General features: G+C 40.4%; 1 protein-coding gene across 1 annotated transcript in view; it reads right to left on the bottom strand.

The window, feature by feature from the left end:
- LOC102818791 (cytosolic carboxypeptidase 4-like) overlaps positions 1-22,224 on the bottom strand; it is a 1,058,651-nt gene that overhangs the window by 493,131 nt on the left and 543,296 nt on the right. The gene's annotated exons all lie outside the window — the stretch shown is intronic.

Genomic DNA, 22,224 nt, shown 5'->3' with positions numbered 1-22,224 from the left:
TATACTGTTTTATTTAGTTTTGTGTTGGCTTCTTTCACTAATCAGAATTCTTTTGAAGTACATCCACGTTGCAGTGTTCTGTTTCTTTTTATTGCTGAATGGTATTCCATTTTATGGATATACCACAATGCATTTAAACATTAAACTGTGGTTGAACCTTTGAGTTATATCCAGTTTTGGGCAGCTATGGATCAAGGTGAAAGGACCCGGCTCCGCTCATCAACCACACCTCACACCAGATGGCCCATCTAGAGACTTTTATTCAGGGTGAGGAAGGTAACCTCTGACGGAGAGAGAAGGCAGGAGGCAGAAGGGAAGAGAGGAAGAGAAAGAAGAAGAGCAGAGAGAGAAGAGGGCAGAAATAAGAGGAAGAGGAGAAGAGAGAGTCAACGGGAAGGGAGGGGATTTATATATAGCTTCAACAGGAAGGGCGTGGTCATTGCTGGGGTGATTTAGCTCTGGCCTATCAAAAGCCACGTTTTCCTTTAAACTACGTGCCTTGTAGCTTAGGGCGGGGAAACAGACAAAATGGAGTTGGAGGGAGGGGAGAGGGAAGAACCAGAAGGTATTGTAACACAAGGTGCTACAAACAATCAGTCATATGCTTGGATGAATACTTAAGGATGAGATTTTGGAGTTATATGATAAAGGTATGATTAAATAAATTTTTAAAAATCTTCCAAGATATTTTCCAAATTTCCTGTATTCTATTACTTCCTCACTGTACTCTGTAAGAGTTCCAGTTGTTCCATATTCTTGCCAACACTTGGGTTCATTTTAGTGGACAGAGACAACTCTATTATTTACAAGGTTGGCTATATGTCTATGTTGAGAGGCACGGGAATCTTAGAAAACACCACAATCCTTGATCTGATGATACTGTCTAGGAAATTCTCTAAAATTTTCCCCACAGACTCAGAAATCATCCCCAAAGCCTGTAGTGCAGAATGAAGAAATTGGTAAAATGCATATAGATGACTGGGGGAAATCAAAAAAAGAAAGAATGCAAAATTGAAGACTCACTTAAAAATAAAAAGTCAAATTGCATCTACCAACTATAAAAGCAGAGCAGAGTTAGAAAGACAAGCTCCACTGCAATTATAGAAACACTCTAACCATTTATTCACAAAACTGCAAGTTATCTTTCTAAAAAAAAAATACTAGACAGAAATATTTTCCCTGTGAGTTAAGCTAGGATTCCTTGTTGCTGTCGTCACTAGGCTTTGCTCAGACAGCCAAGATTCTGCCGCAGTTTCTGAGGCCTCTTCATTAGCTCATCATAAGAATGTAAACACTGAAATCAGTTATTTTAGGGTCAGACCCTGGAGAAGATGATAATAAAACAAATTGACCGGCATCCTATGAATGAGAATACTCTGAAACTGGATGGCTTTTTGCTAGTAACTGAGGCAGTAAATTCAGGCAATCCTAGGTGAATGTCAAGTTGCTTTCTGGGATAAAATGCCTCTTTCAAGCTACCAAAGTATTATAAAGAGGGATAAGAGATTGTGGTATAGACAAGCATTTAGGTTCCCTCCTCTTCGATTCCAGTCTTCTTCACAAGTGATGCCAGCCAGGCATGATGTCTATTGTATTATTGACACCATCGTGCCTGCATTGGGTTTGAAGATTCTGGAACATGCATCTATACTTAATATAAGTGTCTGTCTGTTTATGTAGTGAGGGGATATGGATAGCTGGTGGGAACAGCTACCAATATTCAATAATAATGCATTGTTATTGGCACATTTTACACACCTTCACAGCCTCCCATTTCTCTAGCATACACTTATTCATTTAACAAATATTAATTGAATGCTTGCTATGTGATGGCTCTGAGTGGAGCAAATGGTCAATGTACTCAGCTACTACAGTTCTAACTGAAAAGATAGTGGTTCAACATATGCAGGGGGTGCAGAAGAAAGGCCTGGTTATCTACATGCAAAAAAAAAAAGAAAAATCAGCCATTGAATTCCTTGTGGGGTTATCATAATTTGGCGTTGACATGAAAGCAACTGATTTGGCCTACTAAGCACAGCATAATTTCCCTACCTCATGAGACTCTCATATAGCAGGGAAAAACAAATAATAAACACAGCATTGTGTTTGAATATATACTATACCAGATGGTGCTATTGAAACAATTAAGAAATGCTTGCAAGCATGAACCATTAGAGATGCAAATCAAAAAAGCAGTGAGATATCCTTTTACCCCAACATAAATAGCAAAGTTTACAAAAACAGAAACCAGAAAATGCTGGCAAGTGTGGGGAGGGACAGGAACCCTCATATACTGTTGGTCTTCAGTATAACCAAAGATGCTGTTTAGGGGTCTGTCTGATGCCTGTTACACCACCTTCTTGACGTCATCGTATTTGGCAGCTTTCTCCAGGTGTCAGGTCAGGTCCATGACAGACAAATTGGGAGTGGGGACACGGAAGGCCAGGCTAGTGAGTTTCCCATTCAGTTCAGAGATGACCTTCCCCACAGTCTTGGAAGCACTGGTAGATGCAGAGATGATGTTATGGGCAGCCTCAAGGCCATCACACCACAGTTTCCCAGAAGAGTCATCCACAGTCTTCTGGGTGTCAGTGGTAGCTTGGACTGTGATCATGAGTCCCTCCACAATGCCAAAATTGTAATGGATGACCTTGGCCAGGGGGACCGAACAGTCAGTAATGCAGGAGGCATTGCTGACAATCTTGAAGGAGTTGTCATATTTCTCATGGTTCACGTCCATCACAAACGTGGGGACACCAGCAGAAGGGGCAGAGACGATTACCCTTTTGGCACCACCCATCAAGTGAGCCCCAGCCTTCTCCAAGATTGTGAAGACACTGGTGGACTCTACAACATATTCAACACCAGCATCACACCACCTGATGTTGGCGGGATCTCACTCCTAGAAGATAAAGATGGGCTTCCCATTGATGGGATGCAGCTGGTACTTCAAGAGAAGCTGTACTGCCTGTCCAATGGGGAGGAGCAGAGCTCACTCTGTTTTTTAAGGGCTTTTAAAAACGTGTTCCTTTTATTTTCTCTCTTAATTTTCTCTTCTTTAGGTCCATTTTATTGTCTCTCTTTTCTCCTTTGACTTTACTATTTTCTTTTGTAATAGTTGTTGTTGCCTGCTTTTATTTACTTTGTTGTATTTTATTTTTTGTGTGTTCATTGTTGTTTGCTTTTTTGTTGATGTTTTTGGGTTCTTGGTGTTTATACATAAAGATCAAGGAATTCAAGGAAAATATTGAAAAAGACTTTAGAATAACCCAGGAAAAGATGATAAGAACAAACAAACAAAATAAATGCAAACTTTGAGACATTAAAATACCTCCAATAAGAAATGCAAAAGATTAACGCTAAGATCTCAGAAATAGACAAAACATTGAAAGGACAAAGGAGTAGATTTGAAGCAATGGAAGTCCAAGTTACTGAACTTTAAAATAAATATCTCAATATGAGTATGCTAGAAAAATAATCAGAAAAAAATAATGAACAATGCAAAGAAATTCTCAGAGTTATGTGGGACACCAGGATGAAAAATAAATTATGAGTGATCAGAATTCCAGAATAGGAAGTAACAATAAAAAACTCAGAAAAAAATTGTCAAAGATTTGTTGGAAGAAAGCCTCTCAAACATGATGAAGACAAGAAAATAAGCAAACAAGAAGTTGAACAAACCCTAAATAAGATAGATTCCAAAAGAAAATCACCAAGACAATTCATAAACAAACTTTCCAAAAACAAAGGCAGGGAAAGAATCCTAAGCAACCAACCTTGTGGTGAGTTTATGGTTAGCAATCCAGTGCGTTTCTTACAGAACCATACCAGGACTCCATTAGGTCACAGAACAAACACAATCGTCCTTAAATCAAGCAAAAATGAAACTAGAACATACCAAACCCTTTGGGACAATAAATGCACACATCAAAAAAGAAGAAATAACCAAAATCGACACCTTAATCTAACACCTTCAACAGTTAGATGTGTGCATTATTGCACAGGGTTACTATGAGTCAGAACTAACTCAAAAGTTACGTAGTTTTGCTTTACTTCAACTATTTCTATATGTGGATTAGTTCTGGGTGGTATTGTCATGTATGTTAATCTTAGGTAAATGTTAGGTTGTGATTTGCTGTTGTTGGTTCTCAATCCAAGAACCTTTTAGAGTTTTGGCTGCTTTTAAGTTGGTGTTGGTTATTTCATATTCCTGAAATTTCTGTTTATCTGGAAATATCCTCATTACACTCACATATTGACGGGCAACTTTGCTGGGTACATGGTTTTCAGTTAGCAATCAAAACTTTCAAAGTTTTGTAATTGACACTTGATTGCCTTGCTGCTGGCATGGTTTCTGCTGAGACATAAGAGCTTAGTCTTATCGGTTCTTCTTTGTAGGAAACTTCATTTTTTTCTTTTCCATTGTTAGATTTGCCAACAGTTTGTAGATTTTTAAATCCTTTCAAAGAAATAACTTCTTGTATTATTGATTTTGTTGTTTTCCTGTTTTCTGTTTCATTCATTTCTGCTTTACATCAGGATTGGAAGAAGACTCATTAACAACCTGCGATATGCAGATGATACCACCTTGCTTGCTGAAAATGAACAGGACTTAAAACATTTACTGATGAAGATCAAAGAGCACAGCCTTCGGTTTGGATTTCATCTCAATGTCAAGAAAACAAAAATCCTCACCACTGGACCAATAAACAGCATTCTTATCAACAGAGAAAAGATTGAGTTGTCAAGGACTTCATTCTTCTTGGATCAACTACCAACACTCATGGAAGTAGCAGTCAAGAAATCAAATGACGTATGTGTTAGGCAAATCTACTGCATAAGAACTCTTTAAAGCGTTCTAGAGCAAAGATGTCAGTTTGAGAACTAAGGTGTGGCTGACCCAAGCCATGGTATTTCCATAACCTCATATGCATGTGAAAGTTGACAATGAATAAGTAAAACCATAGAAGAATTGGTGCCTTTGAGTTAAAGTGTTGGAGGAAAATATTATAAATACCATGGAAGGAATGAAGATCAAAAAAAAAAATCTGTGTTAGAATAAGTATAGCCAGAATGTTCCTTAGAGACCAGGGTGATGAGACTTCATCTCTCATAATTTGGAAACATTATCAGGAGAGAGCAGTTATGCTTGGTAAAGTGGAGAGTTGGTGAAAAGAGGAAAATCCCAATAAGATGGATTGGTGCAATGACAGCAGCAATAGGCGCGAGTCTAACAATGATTGTGAGGATGCTCTAGGACCAAGTAATGTTTCATTCTGTTGTACAGAGACTTGCTATGAGTCAGAATTGACTGAATGGCACTTAACAACAACCTCAGGCATGAGGCATGAGTAACAGCTCCTTATAGATGAGGCTCAGTGAATTGAAGTAAGGTCTCCAATGTTACAGTCAGTGCATAGCTAAGCTTGAATTCAACTCAGGTGTCTCTAACCCCACACCTAATAATTTTTGCCCTATTCTGATATAATAACAGTTGTTTTAATAAATAAATAAAAACTGAGTTTTGTGATAAGCAATATGTAACCGTCTGGTAGTGTTTTGTTGTTGTTAAGTGCCGTCGAGTCAGTTCCGACCCATGGCGACCCTGCACAGGGTTTCCAAGGCTGTAAATCTTTACGGGAACAGAAAGCCTTGGAGCAGCTGGTAGTTTCGAACTGTTGACCTTGCGGTTCCCAGCCCGATTCGTAACCACTACACTACCAGAATTCCTTCGAATTGGATTGCGAGCCTCAAGGTCAGCAGTTCGAAACTACCAGCTGTTCCCTGGGAGAAAGATGAGGCGTTCTGCTCCCTTAAAGATTTACAGCCTCGGAAACCCTGTGCAGGGTCGCTATGAGTCGGTTCCGAATCCATGGCACGTAACAACAACAACAACTCTGAATAAATGTACTGAGTGATTAAAACTACTGTAGTTTTAATGTAAGACATAAATACTTTATTCCAGAACAGATAACAAATCTAATTCAACTTTCCAAAGACCAGTCTCCTTAAAAGTTTTAGTTTTACTACTGATTGTACATCAAAATCATTTACGGAGATTTATAAAAACTGCCTCAACTCTGTCCCTAAGGATCCTTATGCAAAAAAATAATAGTACAAAATATATCACCTGGGAAAGTCTCCTGGACAATTTAGGAGGAGTACTGGTGTGTAGTGGTTACGAATCGGGCTGCGAACCTTAAGGCCAGCAGTTCGAAACCACCAGCTGTTCCTCGGGAGAAAGATGAGGTGTTCTGCTCCCGTGAAGATTTACAGCCTCGGAAACCCTGTACAGGGTCGCTATGAGTCGGTTCTGACTCCACAGCACTTAACCACCACCACAACTGGTGTGGCGCTGTGGGTTAATGCACTGGACTGCAAAGTCATTTGAACGGCAAGGTTGATGGTTCATGCTCACCAGCTGCTCCTCAGAAACCCTATACAGGGCCGCTATAGGTCGGAACCGACTCGACGGCACTTAACAACAACAACAACAACAACTGTTCCCTTACACTTCCACAGTGAAATACACCTTGAAATGGCCCACGTATCAAAAAATAAATAAAAAGGACCTTTGGTGGTGCAAATAGTTTGTGCCCAACTGCTACCTGAAAGGAGTCCTGGGGTGGCGCTCTGGGCTAACGCGTCAGACTGCAAGGTCGGTGGTTCAAGCTCACCAGCTGCTCCTTGGAAACCCTATACAGGGTCGCTAGGGGTCGGAATCCACTCAGCGGCACTCAACAACAACAAACTACCTGAAAAGTTAGCGATTCAAATCCACCCAGTGGCACTGTAGAAGAAAGGTTGGGTACTTCTATAAGTTATAGCCACTGAAAACTCTGTGGAGCACAGTTCTCCTCTGACATATATGGGGTTGCCATGAATAGGAGCTGATTTAACTACAATGCGTTTGAGGTTTTGGGTATGTAGGAGGTAGCTGAGGCAAATGCCTGTCATGTCACTATGCATTTATTTAGACCGGAAGAGACAAGATTTTCATCTCTGACCAGTGTTCATCGAGACAGGGATGCACTGGGGATTGGTGACTATGGTATTCATGAATTGTGGAGTAAGCTGGTATGACCGCAGGTAAGTGAGCAAATGCACACTGATGGGCTACCTTAAATGGTACAACTTCACTGTTGGTGCCTTGGGTAGACCACTGAAAGAGGAGTGTTCACTTGTAGCTTAGTGTCCTACATAGACAACCATGGCTGTTACTGGCCACAATAACAAAGCAAACTACAGCACTCCCATGTGTGAGCAATGGTTGTATTGCTGCTCAGCAGTCCCTGTGACAGGCATGGGAGCAGCCATCATGGAATCTTCCTCAATGAACACCAGGAGGTTGTGTTAGATGGTCACATGACAGAGGAATTCTGAAGCACAGCTGGGGCCTCACAGTTTCTGTATACTCTCAAAGACATTTTCTGTTATGATGAGCAAGAAGGCCTGGTGGCACGGTGGGCTAAGCATTGGACTGCTAACTCTAGTGTTGACATATCAAACCCACAAATTTCTCTATGGGTGAGAGACTGACTGTCTTCTCTCATAAAGATTTACTGTCTCTGAAACCCATGGAGCAGTTCTACTTTTTCCTATAAAGTCGCTATGGGTTGGAATTACTTCAATGCAGAGTCCTGGTGTGGCACTGTGGGATAATGCACTGGACTGCAAGGTCGGCAGTTCAAATTCACCAAGAGCTCCACAGAAACCCTATACAGGGTCACTCTGAGTCAGAAGCAACTTAAAGGAACTTAACAACAACTGTACTTTTTGGCTTTGGTTGCACTCCTCTTTCAACACTATGTATCATCCTTCAACTAATCTTAGCATCTGTGTACTAAGTTGTTGTTGTTGTTGCTAAGTGCCTTGGAGTTGGTCCCACCTCATAGCGACCCTGCATAGAGTTTCCAAGCACTGGCTAGTGGGCTTGATCCACCAATCTTTCATTTAGTAAACCAGTGTTTATTCTATACTGCCACATCAGGACACTGTGATCTAGGTAAATATTCACAATTTAACAGAAGAACAAAATGGGTCACTTGACCAAAGACACATAACTACTAAGTACAGACCTGAGAGTCATTCTCATGTCTTTCTGGCTTAATGTCAGGGGTGGGGGACGGAGAACCTGTTGCCAACTAGTGGATCCAACTCATAGTGACCCCATGCTTGTCAGAGTAGAACTGTGCTCAACAGGGTTTTCAATTGCTGATTTTTGCAAGGAGATTGTCAGGCATTTCTTTTGAGGTGATTCTGAGTGCATTATCCTGTTCGCAGCAAGTGTGTTAATCTTTGGCACCACACAAAGACTTCCAGTTCCATAGCAGACCCTTCACCACCGCTGCATTAATATTCTCAAGTAGACCTACATACAACTGTTAATCTAATGTTATTCCTTAACTGCCAAATAGTAGGAAGTTGGATCTTCATATTCGGCAATTTCATAAATAAATTGTGTTAACCTCTCCTCTATATTGCCACTTGCCCAAGACTCTCCCCTCACTATTGTGAGCTTGCTCTAACTCATGAAAGTAGTAGTGTTTGCTTGAAGTAAAAATGATCTCTGTTTCTCTTTTTTTTAGCCACAAAAATTGCCAAAGGGTCGTCTAAGAAATGAGACAGGAACGTCTTAATAAACAATGGTGGCAGGAAGACTCTTGGGAGCAGAGCAAAACATGTTCAAATGTTACCTACTCTATGTAGTTTTGACCTCTCTGTCCCTATGAGTTCTTCCTCCACTGACCTCACTAGAGCTTATTGATTACCCTTCTCTTTTGACACTTTTATGCTGTCTTATATTCTTAGCTTTTTTTAAAATATATTCCTTGAGGATAAGAGCTGGGATTCACAATTGTTATGCTCCATTTTAGGTCTTCAACAGTGCTTGACCATAGCAAGTATTCAATAGGTAGGATTATTAGAATCAACTATGCAGTTGATTCCTTTGTGAGTCTCTTTCTTTATGAAAGGAAGTTTAAGGCTACATTTCCTAAATTTGGCTACTTTGACCAGGCAGAACACTTTTGGATTCAAGTAATTTGAAACCCAACTCACATTGATTTAAACAATTTGGCTTATATTACTGAAACATTTAAACAGAGTTCAAATCAGATGAACAAGCTCAATTGATGCATCAAGGATTCCGTTCCTTTCTGTGTCTTCACTCTGCTTTCCACAGTCTCAGCTTCCTTCTTAGGTTCCACGATGTAGCCCACAACAGGTCAAGGCTCTCTTGGTATATGTTGTTGTTGTTGTTGTTGTTGTTGTTGACCCTATATAGGGTTTCCAAGGAGCAGCTGGTGGGTTTGAACTGCCAACCTTATGGTTAGCAGTCCAGTGCTTACTCTATGGTTTCACACCAGAACTCCTTTTTGGCTTTAGCTGACAAAGTGCCCATGCAATTCCAGGATTCACACCTCTAGCCACTACCTTGAAGGGGAAGAGTTTTTGCAGTACCCCCAGTTCTCAGTGTTACCTCTCACCTATTGGTCTGAATACTCCAGTATAAGGTTAGGTCTGTATCAATCAGCCACCAACCAATGATCTGTCAGTTTGTCAACTGTGATAGCTCACACATTGCTGTGACACTGGTGGACAAGTGATACTGGAACTTCAAGATTAGGATGAGCTACAAAGAAAGACCTAATGATCTACTTCTGAAATTCACTCATAACAATCTGAGGAATCACAATAGGACAATAGCCAATGTAGTGTTGGAAGATAAGCCTCCTAGGTTGGAAGTCCTATGAAATACTTGACAATGGTCTTAAACATAGCAGCCATCAGGAAGATGCTGTGGGCCTGAGCAACATTCTGTTCTGCTGTAGATGAGTTCACCATGAGTCAAAGCCAACTTGACCGTGACTATGAACAACAAGGGTGAAAAAAAATCAAGGAAGGGAGGAAGGAGGGAAGGAAAAAAATCAAAGAAGGGAAAGAAAACGCGAAGTGTGGGGAAGGGAAATAAAAATGCTGTATGATGGGAAACGGAGAGGCAAAAGTACACAGAGGGAACTCTGGGTAATATTGGCAGGAGAAGTGGGAATATAGCCAACACATTTGTGAGACTGATTATCAGAATCAACTGAGTAATTTGTAAAAATTAAAATGTATGGCCTTTATCTCAAAATCTTTGAATCAGCATCTTGGTCTGGAGTCTAGAATCTACTATTTTATAAAATATTCCCAGATTTAGAGACCAAAGCATCTTACTTCTGTGTGCCCCTTCCTCTATCTCTATTACATAAGAAACTATCAAGGTGCGTATTAAAAAGGCATATGATCAAGCTTAGAAAGAAATATGAGCACCAAGAAAAAGTGTACATATAAAAGTGTAATTATTTTCAGGAAGTATTTCTGCCTCCAACCACATCTAATATAAAATATGTACTCCAGGGATGTCTGGTTCTGATCTATCGGACTTGCTACTACAGAGTTATTCTCTTAGGTGGCATGAAGAGCAGTTGCTTCTTTGAAGAGAGTAAGGAAACCATTCATCCTCCTGGGTGCCCCTGGCCCCCTCCTGAAAGAGTCACATATATAATATCACAAAGAGAAACCCAACACAAATGAAAGTTTCCTCTGCTGACACAAAATAATCAGAAACTTTGCACCAAGCTAAGGGAGCCAGGAATTTGCATGACTATGATAATAATGTTAGAGGGATAAATGTTAAGAAATCCATAATGCAAGTTCCCTCCTGACATAAAAGCTGTTCTCAGCCACAGGCATAGAGCATTCACTTGGGCAATCCTAATACAGCTTGTCATGCAATGAAGTAGCAGAATGCTTGATTGAATTTGTCTGGCCCTAGAGAGGTCCCATGCTATGCCAGAGCCATGTGTCTGGAGAACGAAAGGCAACGAACGCATGATTGTAGAGCAGCTTCAATCCCTCACCTGCCCGTGTGATGGTTTAATACACTCAACCAATTAAAGAAAAAGAAAAGTAAAAGCCATAAAAGGAAAAGGAGATGAAAGCGATAGGGAGAGGGGCAGGTTGCTGGAGGGACTCGCTTTGACTTATCTTCCAGAATTGCTTTGCTCTCCTTAGGTGAGCAGGTCCCTTTTCCATCTTCTTCTAGCTGCGTCTGTTCTTTGCTTCTTCTCAGTTCTCCCACCTCTTGGCTTCCTCCTTCCCATCCGTCTCTTGCTCACTCTCTTTAGTCCAAGTATTCCAAGGAAACCAGCATGATGGATAACAGATGTTCTTTGACATAGTGTGTCATTTATCACACTACAGCCCCAATCCTGCTAACAGGGCCTTTCCCATACGTCACTGTCGACTCCTATGCAGCCCCAATGCATCAAAAACAAATGGTTTAATACAGTGTGCTCTCATTCCCGAGTCACAGCACAATGGAGGGGTTTGGGATGCTGAGTTCCCTTTCCCGTTCACTTTATTTGTTTCAACTGGCTCCTGTTCCTGACAAATGGATGAATGAACTCAAATGGGGCCAGGTGGAAATCAACCACAGGATTGTGCTCCAATTGGAGGGAAAAGGGCAGATCCATCTGGAGTGGGCTGGAGAAAATTCAATCTGCTCTGTATTACCACACTCCTTGGCAGCACTAGTTTATTTTCTATGGAGTATGGCGTCTGCCATCCTTGACAATGAGGAGCATTCTGTGGTAAAGTTCTACAAATCCAAACTGAAGGAGAGTAGCCTGATGTATCCCCGCAGGAGAAGACAGTTTGCCACATCAGCCAGCAGGGAAGTTCCCCTGACCAAGTCTTTACTGGCATCTGCTCCTGCTTGGTTGAACTAAAAGAGTTTAGAGGTATTTCCTGTTAACAACCCATTCATCCCAGAAGTATCACCATAGCAACAAGTCATATTTTTGTAAGCAGCAGAGGCTATCACAAGTTCACACACTTTAGGTAGTTCTTTTACTCCAGGACCCAAGGACAGAGTTGTGCCTCATGTTGTGCTGCTAGAGTTGAAGGGTGGAAGCATGACATATGTCCAAGAACATGAGCTCCAAGTCAGTTGGGTACCAAATGTGACTGTTCTTAACCATCAAGGCCTTTGATGTGAGCTACAACCGCTCCTGTGTGAAACAGAGAATGATGTGGACAGTGATGATAACAAACACAGAGCAAAGCCACAAAATTATTCCTGTGGCACCTTGTACCAGTGATGGCAACGTAGCTTCTTCTTTTATTTAATCAGTGAACCCCAATCCCACTAGATATAAGGAAACTCTTAAAGTTTCCACATAGGGCATCTCAATTTCTTCTGGCTTAAACGGCCTTTGGGGAGTAAAATAACTCTACTGGGAAACATTTCTGTGAGTGATATAAATGGTTAAGGTCTCAGCTACTAACCGAAAAGTTGCACGTTAAAAACCACCCAGACACACGTCAAAAGGAAGGCCTACCAATCAATCTGTTGTTGTTGTTGTTAGGTGCCCAGGGTCAGGTTCAACTCATAACTACCCTGTATAGGGCTCCCAAGGAGAGGATAGTGGATTAGAACAGCTGACCTGGCTGTTAATAATCCAGTTCTGACTCCATAGTGCCATACCAGGACTCCACAAGGGTTAAATTCTTGCAAAGGAAGCTACTGCAACCCCTTTCACTAACAGAGGTGCAATGCCTCTGTGTGCAGTGTGGCGGCTGTTCTATAACCATGGCAGCCCTTTAATTGGAGCGTTGGGATGGGCCTGTTAGCACAGGTATCTGGGTATTCTCCTAAGATGATAGCTGTGTTATTGTTAAACCTCCTCCCATATAACCATCTAGTGTCTCCCAATTACTGATGAAATAAAATCAGCCAGTAGAAGTCATTCACCATGTGAACTCTGCTCATAAGATCATAAATCATTGAGCAAGAACTGGAGAGAGTAACTAGAAAACTGATTGTTGTTGTTTTCCTTCCCTCGACATGAGATGTTGAAGATTTCAGTTCTAAAGAAGAAATGCTAGGTCAATTAAAAAAAAGAAGAAAAAAAATTGGTTTGAACTTAATTAGTTCAAAGTGATCTTTAATGATCAATAGCAATCAGAGTATAAAGTCAGTGTCCCGTCCCAGACTCCCAATTTGCTATATGAGCAGACATTGTTTTCAGGGCATCTTACTACAGGCAGCTACATAGCTCAGTAACAACATTGGGAGTCCTGTATTAAACAGAAATTGTGTTTTTATTAAACTTGGTGTGTCATTCACTCTCCATCTAGATTTGAGCAGGTCATCTTTCTTGAATCCTTAGAATTGGATGGTTTCTGGCCTTGCTCATCAGCTGGATCTCTAACTGTAAGGTGAACTCTATAATCTGTGTCTGACCCTCTCGCTGATGGATGTCTGACTTTGACACAAATGCCCGTTCCTGCCACTATTTGATCGTAATGTTCCCTACCCTTGTTTCACATACTTGATGCTGACTCTAATGTTTGTTCACTTCACTTAGTATCTCATGTCCTGATGAAAGGGACGCTACTCCTTTGTTCCACTGTCACTTAAGAGAAAGTTTGGTGTTTGATTTCTGCTCCCTGGGTCCCCTTCATGCAAGCCCATGTGACAGAGTCATGCACGAGGCAGTGTGAAAAGCTTGGGGTCAAGTGCTTCATGGTAGACTTCAGTATCAATGATGTCATTCACTCGCTGTGTCCTAGGACAAAATATTAGCTTGTTTTCTCATCTAATATGAAAGCCAGTGGCTAGAAGGAATAATGGGGTAGTTAATTACATAGTCTGCAATTCAAATCTATGAGCTGCTCCTCAGAAACCTCATACAGTGTTTTTATGAGTCAGAACATAATTAATGGCACTTAACAACAATGAGATTTAAAAAAAAAAAAAAAAGGCAGTGTGGTGACACTGTAGGAGAAACACTGAACTGGCAAACACAAGGTCAGCAGTTCAAGGCCATCAGTAGCTCTGAGGGAGGATTATGTAGCTTCCTGCTCCTGCAAAGATTTACAGCCTCAGAAACTCTATGCATGGGATGTTATGGGTCAGAAGTGACTCAATGGCACCTAACAACAACAACATGGGTAATCTGTGAGGTGGTAGCTTTAAAAGGCTTAGCTCAGAAACTTAAATTAAGTAAGCAGTGGACTTCCCTTCACAATTACTCTTTCTGTTATCATTATTACTATTTTCCATCTCAAGGCAGGGGTAGGATGATAAGCCATGTCAAGTTAACCTTTGGCAACAGAATTTTGATCAAACTCTCACTCACATTAGCTTATCCTACCTTGATGATATAGAAGGTTTATACAAAGATACCAAATAATATAATGAAAGCATATATACCCAAATCATATAATAACCAAATAATACAAGAACCAATTCATAAGTATGTTTTGTTCTTTCTAGCATTTTCCCATTGGACAGATTCATATATACACATCCACAGATAGAGAAAGAGAGTGCTCGTAGTGTGGCACTGTTGAATAAAACATAAAGCACTGCACTGCAAGGGTCATTTGAATCACAAGCTCAGGAGTTCAAATCCACCAGCCACTCCTTCAAAACCCTATACAGGGTCATTATGCATATTGAATATAAACATGTATATACAAACATATTTTAATTGTTTGACATCCCCCATGAAAATAGAATTCACTTTCCCAACCCAAAATACCTCAGATCCCAATGACTGATTTTCAAATATGATTTGTTCTTTTACTGTCATTATTATGCATCTTAGGAACACAATGTTTCCACTTCATAAAAATATATTATGGCTGCATAAGAACCACAGACAAATTACAGTGGAAAATGAGTCAGTAAACTTTTATTATACACATTCTTAATGCTGTTATTAATATTGAGGAATTTAAAATTAATATCTTTCCAGAGCAAGATTTACTGTTGAAACTCCAGGGAGGAAGCTGACTAGGGCATCTACTAGAGATTCCTCGAGAGACCTATGTTCTCACCTGGGCTGTGTGAACTGGTACTAAAGGAGCCTCCTTAGGTAAAGGGCTCGTGGATCTGTTGACATAACTTCTTCCGTGGCTCATTGAGCGAATGAGGACTGAGGAAGGAGAGGTGTCACAGAGAGGAGAAATGCCTGCATTTCATGACTCTTATAGAGTGTCCATGATGGAGAAATTACCATGATCAGATAGTTGGTCAGGATTGTAAAAGCTAGACCATTCTGTGCTTTGTTAAGTGCTGCCCCTTCAGATACTAATCTCAGTTGACTCTTGCTAAGCAGAAATATATTTATCCACTTATTCATTAATTAATTCACTGATTCATTTATTCAATGGATAATATATTGAATAGTAAGCCCTACAGAAGCAAAGATGAATATTCACCCTGTTATCTTAGAGTTTCTTATCTCCTTGAAAAAAATATAAGATATACCACACAAACCAGAAATAGAAAGTCATGAGAAAAAAAAAAATGTTCAAAGAGATGCTATTTCTAGTGTGGATTATCAGAGAAGTATGCATGAGGAGAGTGGGGGTGAGGACAGGGATCTCATTATTTTAGCCAGATTTTTCATATAGCTAGCCCATGAATAATTTAAAAATATTTAACTAGTCCCAATATGTAAGAATTAGCAGATGACACTTAATTTTTTTTTCAATGAGTCTTAAAACATAGGATCATACAGCGAGTCTCACAATTTCACACAGAAATAATAAACTACAAATGAGGAGGGGTTGCCTTCCATACACTTCCCATTGGCCAACTCTCACCCATTAGCATTCCCAGCCTGACCTCACCAGCCTTTAAAGGATACATTGTTGTTTGTTTCTGCTTGGTGTCATCTAGTCAATACCAACTCATAGTGACCCTGTGCACAACAGAATAAAACACTGCCCAGTCCTGGGCCAACCTTACAATTGTTGCCACACCTGAGACCGTTGCTGCTGCAATCCAGCTTGCTAGGGGTCTTCTTCTTTATCTCTGACTCTATATTTTACTAAACATGATATCCTTCACTAGGGGCCGGTTCCTCTTGATAATATGTCTGAAGTTTTTTGTTTTTGTTTTTAAGTCTGGCAACCCTCTTCCTCCTATAACCACTTCTGCCTACCTAAAGGTATCTATTCTGTAAACACCTTTAATAGAATAGATACTGTTAGGTAGGCATAAGTGGGTAGTAGAGAGAGAGGGTTTCCAGATTTCAAAAAAAAATATGATGCCTATTTGTGGTAGCAAAGGTCTTGTATCAACTTGGTTGGGACAAGATTGTCAGTGGTTTGGCAGAAAAGACTTTTTGATGAGATCTGCTATGAGCAGCCAATCAACTGAAAGGAAGTTTCCTCGGGGCTATAGTCTGCTTCCTATATATTGGACACTCAGGCAAAGCTAGAGAACATTGTTGCTGCCACTGTGCCATTACATCTTGTTGAGGGTCTTCCTCTTTCTCTATGACCCTCCACTTTACCTAGTATGATGTCTTTCTCCAGGGACTGGTCCCTCCTGGTAATATGTCTGAAGTATGAGGGATGAAGTCTCATAAAGCATTCTGACTATACATCTTCCAACACAGATTATTTTGTTCTTAAATAAGTCCATGGTATGTTTACTGTCCTTCTCCAACATCATAACTCAAATGCATCAATTTTACTATGGAAATTTCAAAGGGAAGCTGAACAATAAAGTCAAGTATCATAATGAAATGTGAAAAGACCAAGACTTAGTAAACCAAAAGGAAAGACCACACTCAGCATTTCTCAAACTGAAAGAACTGAAGAAAAAATCCAAGCCTTGATTTGAAATATTGTAGGATCTATTGGCAAAATATTGAGTGATGCAGAAAGCATCCGAAGAAGATGAAAGGAACACAAAGTCACTGTACCAAAAATAAATGTACACTGTTCAACCATTTTAAGAATTATCATATCATCACGAGTCAATGGAACTGAAGGAAAAAGTTCATAGTGGACTGAAACCACTGGCAAAGAGCAAAGCTTTGGAAACTCATGAAATATAAATTGAAATCTTTCAACAAACTGATGCAGCAGTGGAGGTACTCACTTACCTATGTTAAAAATTTTTGAGAAAGCTATCTAGCCAACCAATTGGAAGAGATCCTTATCTCTGACCATTCCAAAGAGAGGTGACTCACTGGAATAAAGAAATCATTGGACAACATCATTAAAATCACGTGCAAGTAAAATTTTACTAAAGATAACACAAAAACTACAGAAACAGCAAATACATATGGTAACTGCCAGAGGTTCAAGCTGGTTTCTGTGGACTACATAGAACAAGGTATGGCATTGCTGAAGTCAGGTGGATCTTATCTAAAAGCAGAGAATACCAGAAAGATGTTTACCTGTGCTTTGACTACGCAAAGACGTTCAGTTGTGTGGATCATGACAAGGTATGGACAACATTGCAGAAAATGAGTATTCTGGAACACTTAATTGTGCTCATTAGGAACCTGGACATAGACCAAGAGGTAGTCGTTCAACTAGATAGAACAAGGGGACATTAAATTTTGAAAATTAGGAAAGGTGTGTGCCAAGATTATATTCTTTCACCACAATTACTCAATCTGTACACTGAGAAGCTGAATTATATGAAGAAGAATTTGGCACCAGAATTAGAGGAAGACTCATTAACAAGGTGTAATATGCAAATTATACAACCTTGCTTGCAGAAAGCAAAGATTATTTAAAATACTGACGAAGATCAAAGACCACAGCCTTCAGTATGCATTGCACCTCAAGGCAAAGAAAACAAAATCCTCATCACTTGGCCAATAAATAACATTATGATAAATGGAAACAAACAAACAAACAAACAAAAAGACCAGAGCTGTCAGAGACTTCATTTTGCTTGGATTCATTATCAACACTCATGGAAGCACCAGTGAAGAAATCAAAGGATGTATTGCTTGAGGAAAATTTGCTACACAATATCTTTTTAAAGTGTTGAAGAACAAAGATATAATTTTGAGAAGTAAGCCATGGTATTTTCAATAGCTTCATATATGTGTGAAAGTTGGACACTAAATAAGGAAGACCACAGGAGAATTCATGCATTTGAGTTATGGAATGGTTCTAGAGAAACAAAATTACAAGGACGGGTTTTCTAACTCGATTCTCAAGTATGACTAGTTTCAATGACACGGATAACTCTGATTCCAGCAGTATAGAAGATACTACTAATCCGTAGCTTGTGGATGCAATGTTAAACGTAAAACATCACCGCCGATAGACCAAGTATTGGTGACAAAGGAGACTGGGTGGCAGTGTGTTTGATACTTTTTTGCAATTTTGTCAGACTCAGAAGCATAGAGAAGCTGGTTGGTTGGTCCTGCTTACAATAGACAAAATGGAAAATAAGAAAGACTAATTCCGGGCTTCAGAATTACAACTCAAGCACCACATAAAAGACCCCAGTGTTTGCACCTGTACCAAGAAAGAAAGCTTTGTTTCTTGTAGTAGCAAATTTAATACTGCCAAAAACCAAACCCTGAGTCTTATTGTCAGAAGAACTGAATTACAATTCTGACTTAGTTTCCATCCTTAAATGGTGCCTGATGTTCAAGCATGGGCATTGATTTGGAAGACTAGGTTCCTGAAACTTGGGGTACACCACCTCTTCCATCTGAAGTGATGATTCCATCATTGTCTATTGATCCACTATCAGTAAAACCATTCTCTCTCCAATTATGATTGCTGAGATGGTGCCTGAGGCAGATGTCTTGCAAGCCCATGATGAATGTTCCCAGGATACCACCAACAATTTTTGCTTCAACTTATAACTCCTCAGAAACCCCATACAGGATCCCTATGCATCAGAATTGACTGGACAACTGGACGACATTTAACTACAATATAGCTATTAGGAGACAGCTCTTGTGGCACTGAAGGATCAGCATTGGACTGCAAACCACAAGGTCAGTGTTCAAACCCACCAGTTGCTCCTCAAAACCTTGGACAGGGTGGCTATGAGTCAGAACTGACTTGGTGGCACGTAACAGCAACAGCATAGCTCTACCGGAGTGCTGGTGTGGCACTGCAGGATAATGCACTAGACTGTAAGGTCAGTTTCAAAACAAGGTCAGTGGTTCAAACCCACCAGTTCATGGAAACCCTATACAGAGTTGTTATTGGTCAGACCAATTCAAAGGCACTTAAAAACAACATGGCTACACAGGGTCGTTATTCGTCTGAACAAACATCACAGCTCTTAACAAAAACAACATAATTATACTTAAGCCCCAGCAATTCCCAAAAGGCAAAGTACAAATTATGAATCATGAAGAAGTATGCTTCCCTCCAAAAGAACTGCTTGAGTTTTCTAATATGTACAAACAGAAACCTGGAGAATATGTGGCTATCATAGGTGTGGAAGCATGGTGCAAGGAACATAGGGTTGGATCAGTCTGAGTTTATTGATATGGGCCCACTAAGCATAGATATTTTTCATTCACTATTTCAGCTCATGAGATTAAGGCAGGATCTAATAGTTTATTTGGTTGGCTCATTGATGCAGGAATTGTACAGTAGCCTACAATACATCAAGTTGAAGTACAACCCCTACCTTGTTATACTTTATAGGAATGACTACAAAGACTTCTGGAAATTGACATGTTAGAGTAGATTTTTTAAGATAGGCCCATAGACCCACATGGAAAGTGGCCAGAGGATATACCTTTGACCACAACAGTGAGGAACAAATTTTTGAAGGGAGACCCAGCCTCCTAAAAGACTGCTATGATTGTTATTTTATGTAAGTCAGGTCTGACAGTGGGAACACTTCTAATTGAATTAAGACACCTAAGTACAATTGGGCTGATTCAACCTCATGATGATAGGGGCCAAGTGGCAGCACTTAATCAGTAAAGACAAGGTGGATGTGGTTACTGTAGTGGACGGCCATATCAAAGTAATAATTAGAAAAGTCTGACACATGTGCACTTATGCTGCTGGCTACTTAGGATGTCACTAGGAGTGAAACAGATGGGAAATATACTAAATATTTATTTGATATATACAAGAGGAAGAATCCGAGATCAAGTGAATGGCAATCTAACATGAATTGCCAGAATAGAGAGTCGCAGTCTCTCAGTAAGTCCCAAACTTCAGCCAGTTTACAGGCACGCAAATCATTGAATAAAGTGGTGGTCAAGTGAGGAAGGACCCCACTATACTGCCAGCTGTTAGTCTTTCTTCCAGCCTTTCCCAAAGGGATCTATGACCTTTTACAAGAGCGTCTATTCAGAGAAAATGAATCAGATTTTTGGGAGTTTACTGAACACTGGCTCTGAATTGACATCAGTTCTAGGAGACAGATGTCACTGTGGCCCACCAGTCAGAGTGGGGGCAGATGGAGGTCAAATTAATAATGGGATCTTAGCTAAGGTCCATCTCACACAGGGTCCACTGGGTCCCCTAACTCATAATGTAATGATTTACCTAGAATGCATAATTGGAATAGCAATACTCAGCACCTGGCAGAACCACCACATTGGATTCCTGACGTGTGGAATAAGAGTTTTTATGGTAGTGAATGCCGAGTGGAAGGCATTAGAGCTTCCTCTGCCTAAGAAAATAGTAAACCAAAAGCAACACGACATTGCTGGAGGCTTTGCAGAGATTAGCACCACCACCAAGGACTCTGGACTCCTGGTGTGGTGCTAGACGACTAGCACTGAACTATGAGCCACAAGGTCAGCGTTTCAAACCCACTAACTGCTCCTTGGGAATCCTATACAGAGTGGTAGTCAAAACCCACTCAATGGCACTTAATAACAACAACATCAAGGACTTTAAGGATGCAGGGTTGGTAATTCCCACCACATCCTCATTTAACTCACCTATACGGCTCGTGCAAAAAACAGATGCATCTTGTAGAAGGACAGTGTATTATCATAAGCTTAATCAGTGGTGATCCTAATTGCAACTTTAGTTCCAGATGTGGTTTCTCCTGGCATCTGACATGAAGTTATTGAGCTAGTCGATGCCTTCAGCTAACAATGCCAGACACCTCTACCACCCTAACTTACGAGTACATCAGCTCTCCAAAGTATGACATATTTTAGTCTGCAGGGACCTTAGTCACCTTCCCTTGCCCCAAGATATCACACTGGTCCTTTACATTATGCTCATTGGATCTAGCAAGGAAGAAGTATCAATGACTCGAGATTTATTAGTAAAATATCACTGCACTAGCAGGTGGGAAATTAACCCAACAAAAATTGAGGCACCATCCATGTCAGTGAAATTCCAAAGGGTTCAGTATTGTGGGACATGTGGAGAAATTTCTACTAAAATAATAGATATGTTAGTGCATCTGTACCCTCCCACAACTAAAAAGGAGGCACAACACCTGATAGGTCTCTTTGGCTTTTGGCAACAACCCTCATTTGGGTGTGCTACTCTGATATAGAAATTTAAGGATGTATTGCATTAGGAAAATCTGTTGTACAAGACCTTTTTACAGTGTTGAAGAGCAAAGATGTCAGCTTGAGGACTAAGGTGCACCTGACTCAAGCCATGATATTTCCAATAACCTCATATGCATGCAAAAGCTGGACAGTGAATAAGAAAAACCGTAGAAGAATTGAGGCTTTTGAGTTATGGCATTGAAGGAGAATATTGACAGAAGGAGAATATTGGCTGCCAAAAGAACCAACAAATCTGTGTTGGAAGAAGTGCAGCCAGAGCACCCCCTGGAGGCCAGGATGGCCAAACTTCGTCTCTCATATTTGGACTTATTGTCAGGATGGACCAGTTTCTGGAGAAGGATATCATGTTTGGTAAGGTGGAGGGTCAGAGAAAAAGAGGAAGACCCCCATCGAGATGGATTGGCAAAGTAGCAGCATTGATGGCCTCAAGCGTGGCAATGATAGTGAGGTTGGATCATGATCGGGCAATGCTTTGTTTTGCTGTGCATATGGTCACAATGAGTCGGTACTGACTCGATGGCACCTAACAACAACAACAACAACTCTGACATATATATCAAGTGACTAGAAAATCTTCTGGTTTTGAGTGGGATCCAGTACAAAAGAAGGCTCTGCATCAGATTCAGGCTATCGTGCAAGTCACTCGGCCACTTGAATCATATGATCCAGCTTATCTAATGGTACCTGAAGTGTCTGGGACAAATAGAGATACAGTTTGGAGTCTTTGGCAGACTTCTATTGATGAATCACAGCACAGACCCTTAGGACTTTGGAGCAAAATCCTGCCATCCTTTACAGATTGCTGTCCTTTTCAGAAACCATTTTTGGTTTGTATCTGGGCTTTAGTAGGGAATTTATGCTGCTTAATCATGGACCGCCAACTCAC

This window comes from Chrysochloris asiatica, unplaced genomic scaffold (genome assembly GCF_000296735.1).
Source record: "Chrysochloris asiatica unplaced genomic scaffold, ChrAsi1.0 scaffold00101, whole genome shotgun sequence".
NCBI lineage: Eukaryota > Metazoa > Chordata > Mammalia > Afrosoricida > Chrysochloridae > Chrysochloris > Chrysochloris asiatica.
Note: the sequence above shows the minus strand (reverse complement) of the source record. Positions and strands in the feature narration are given on the sequence as shown.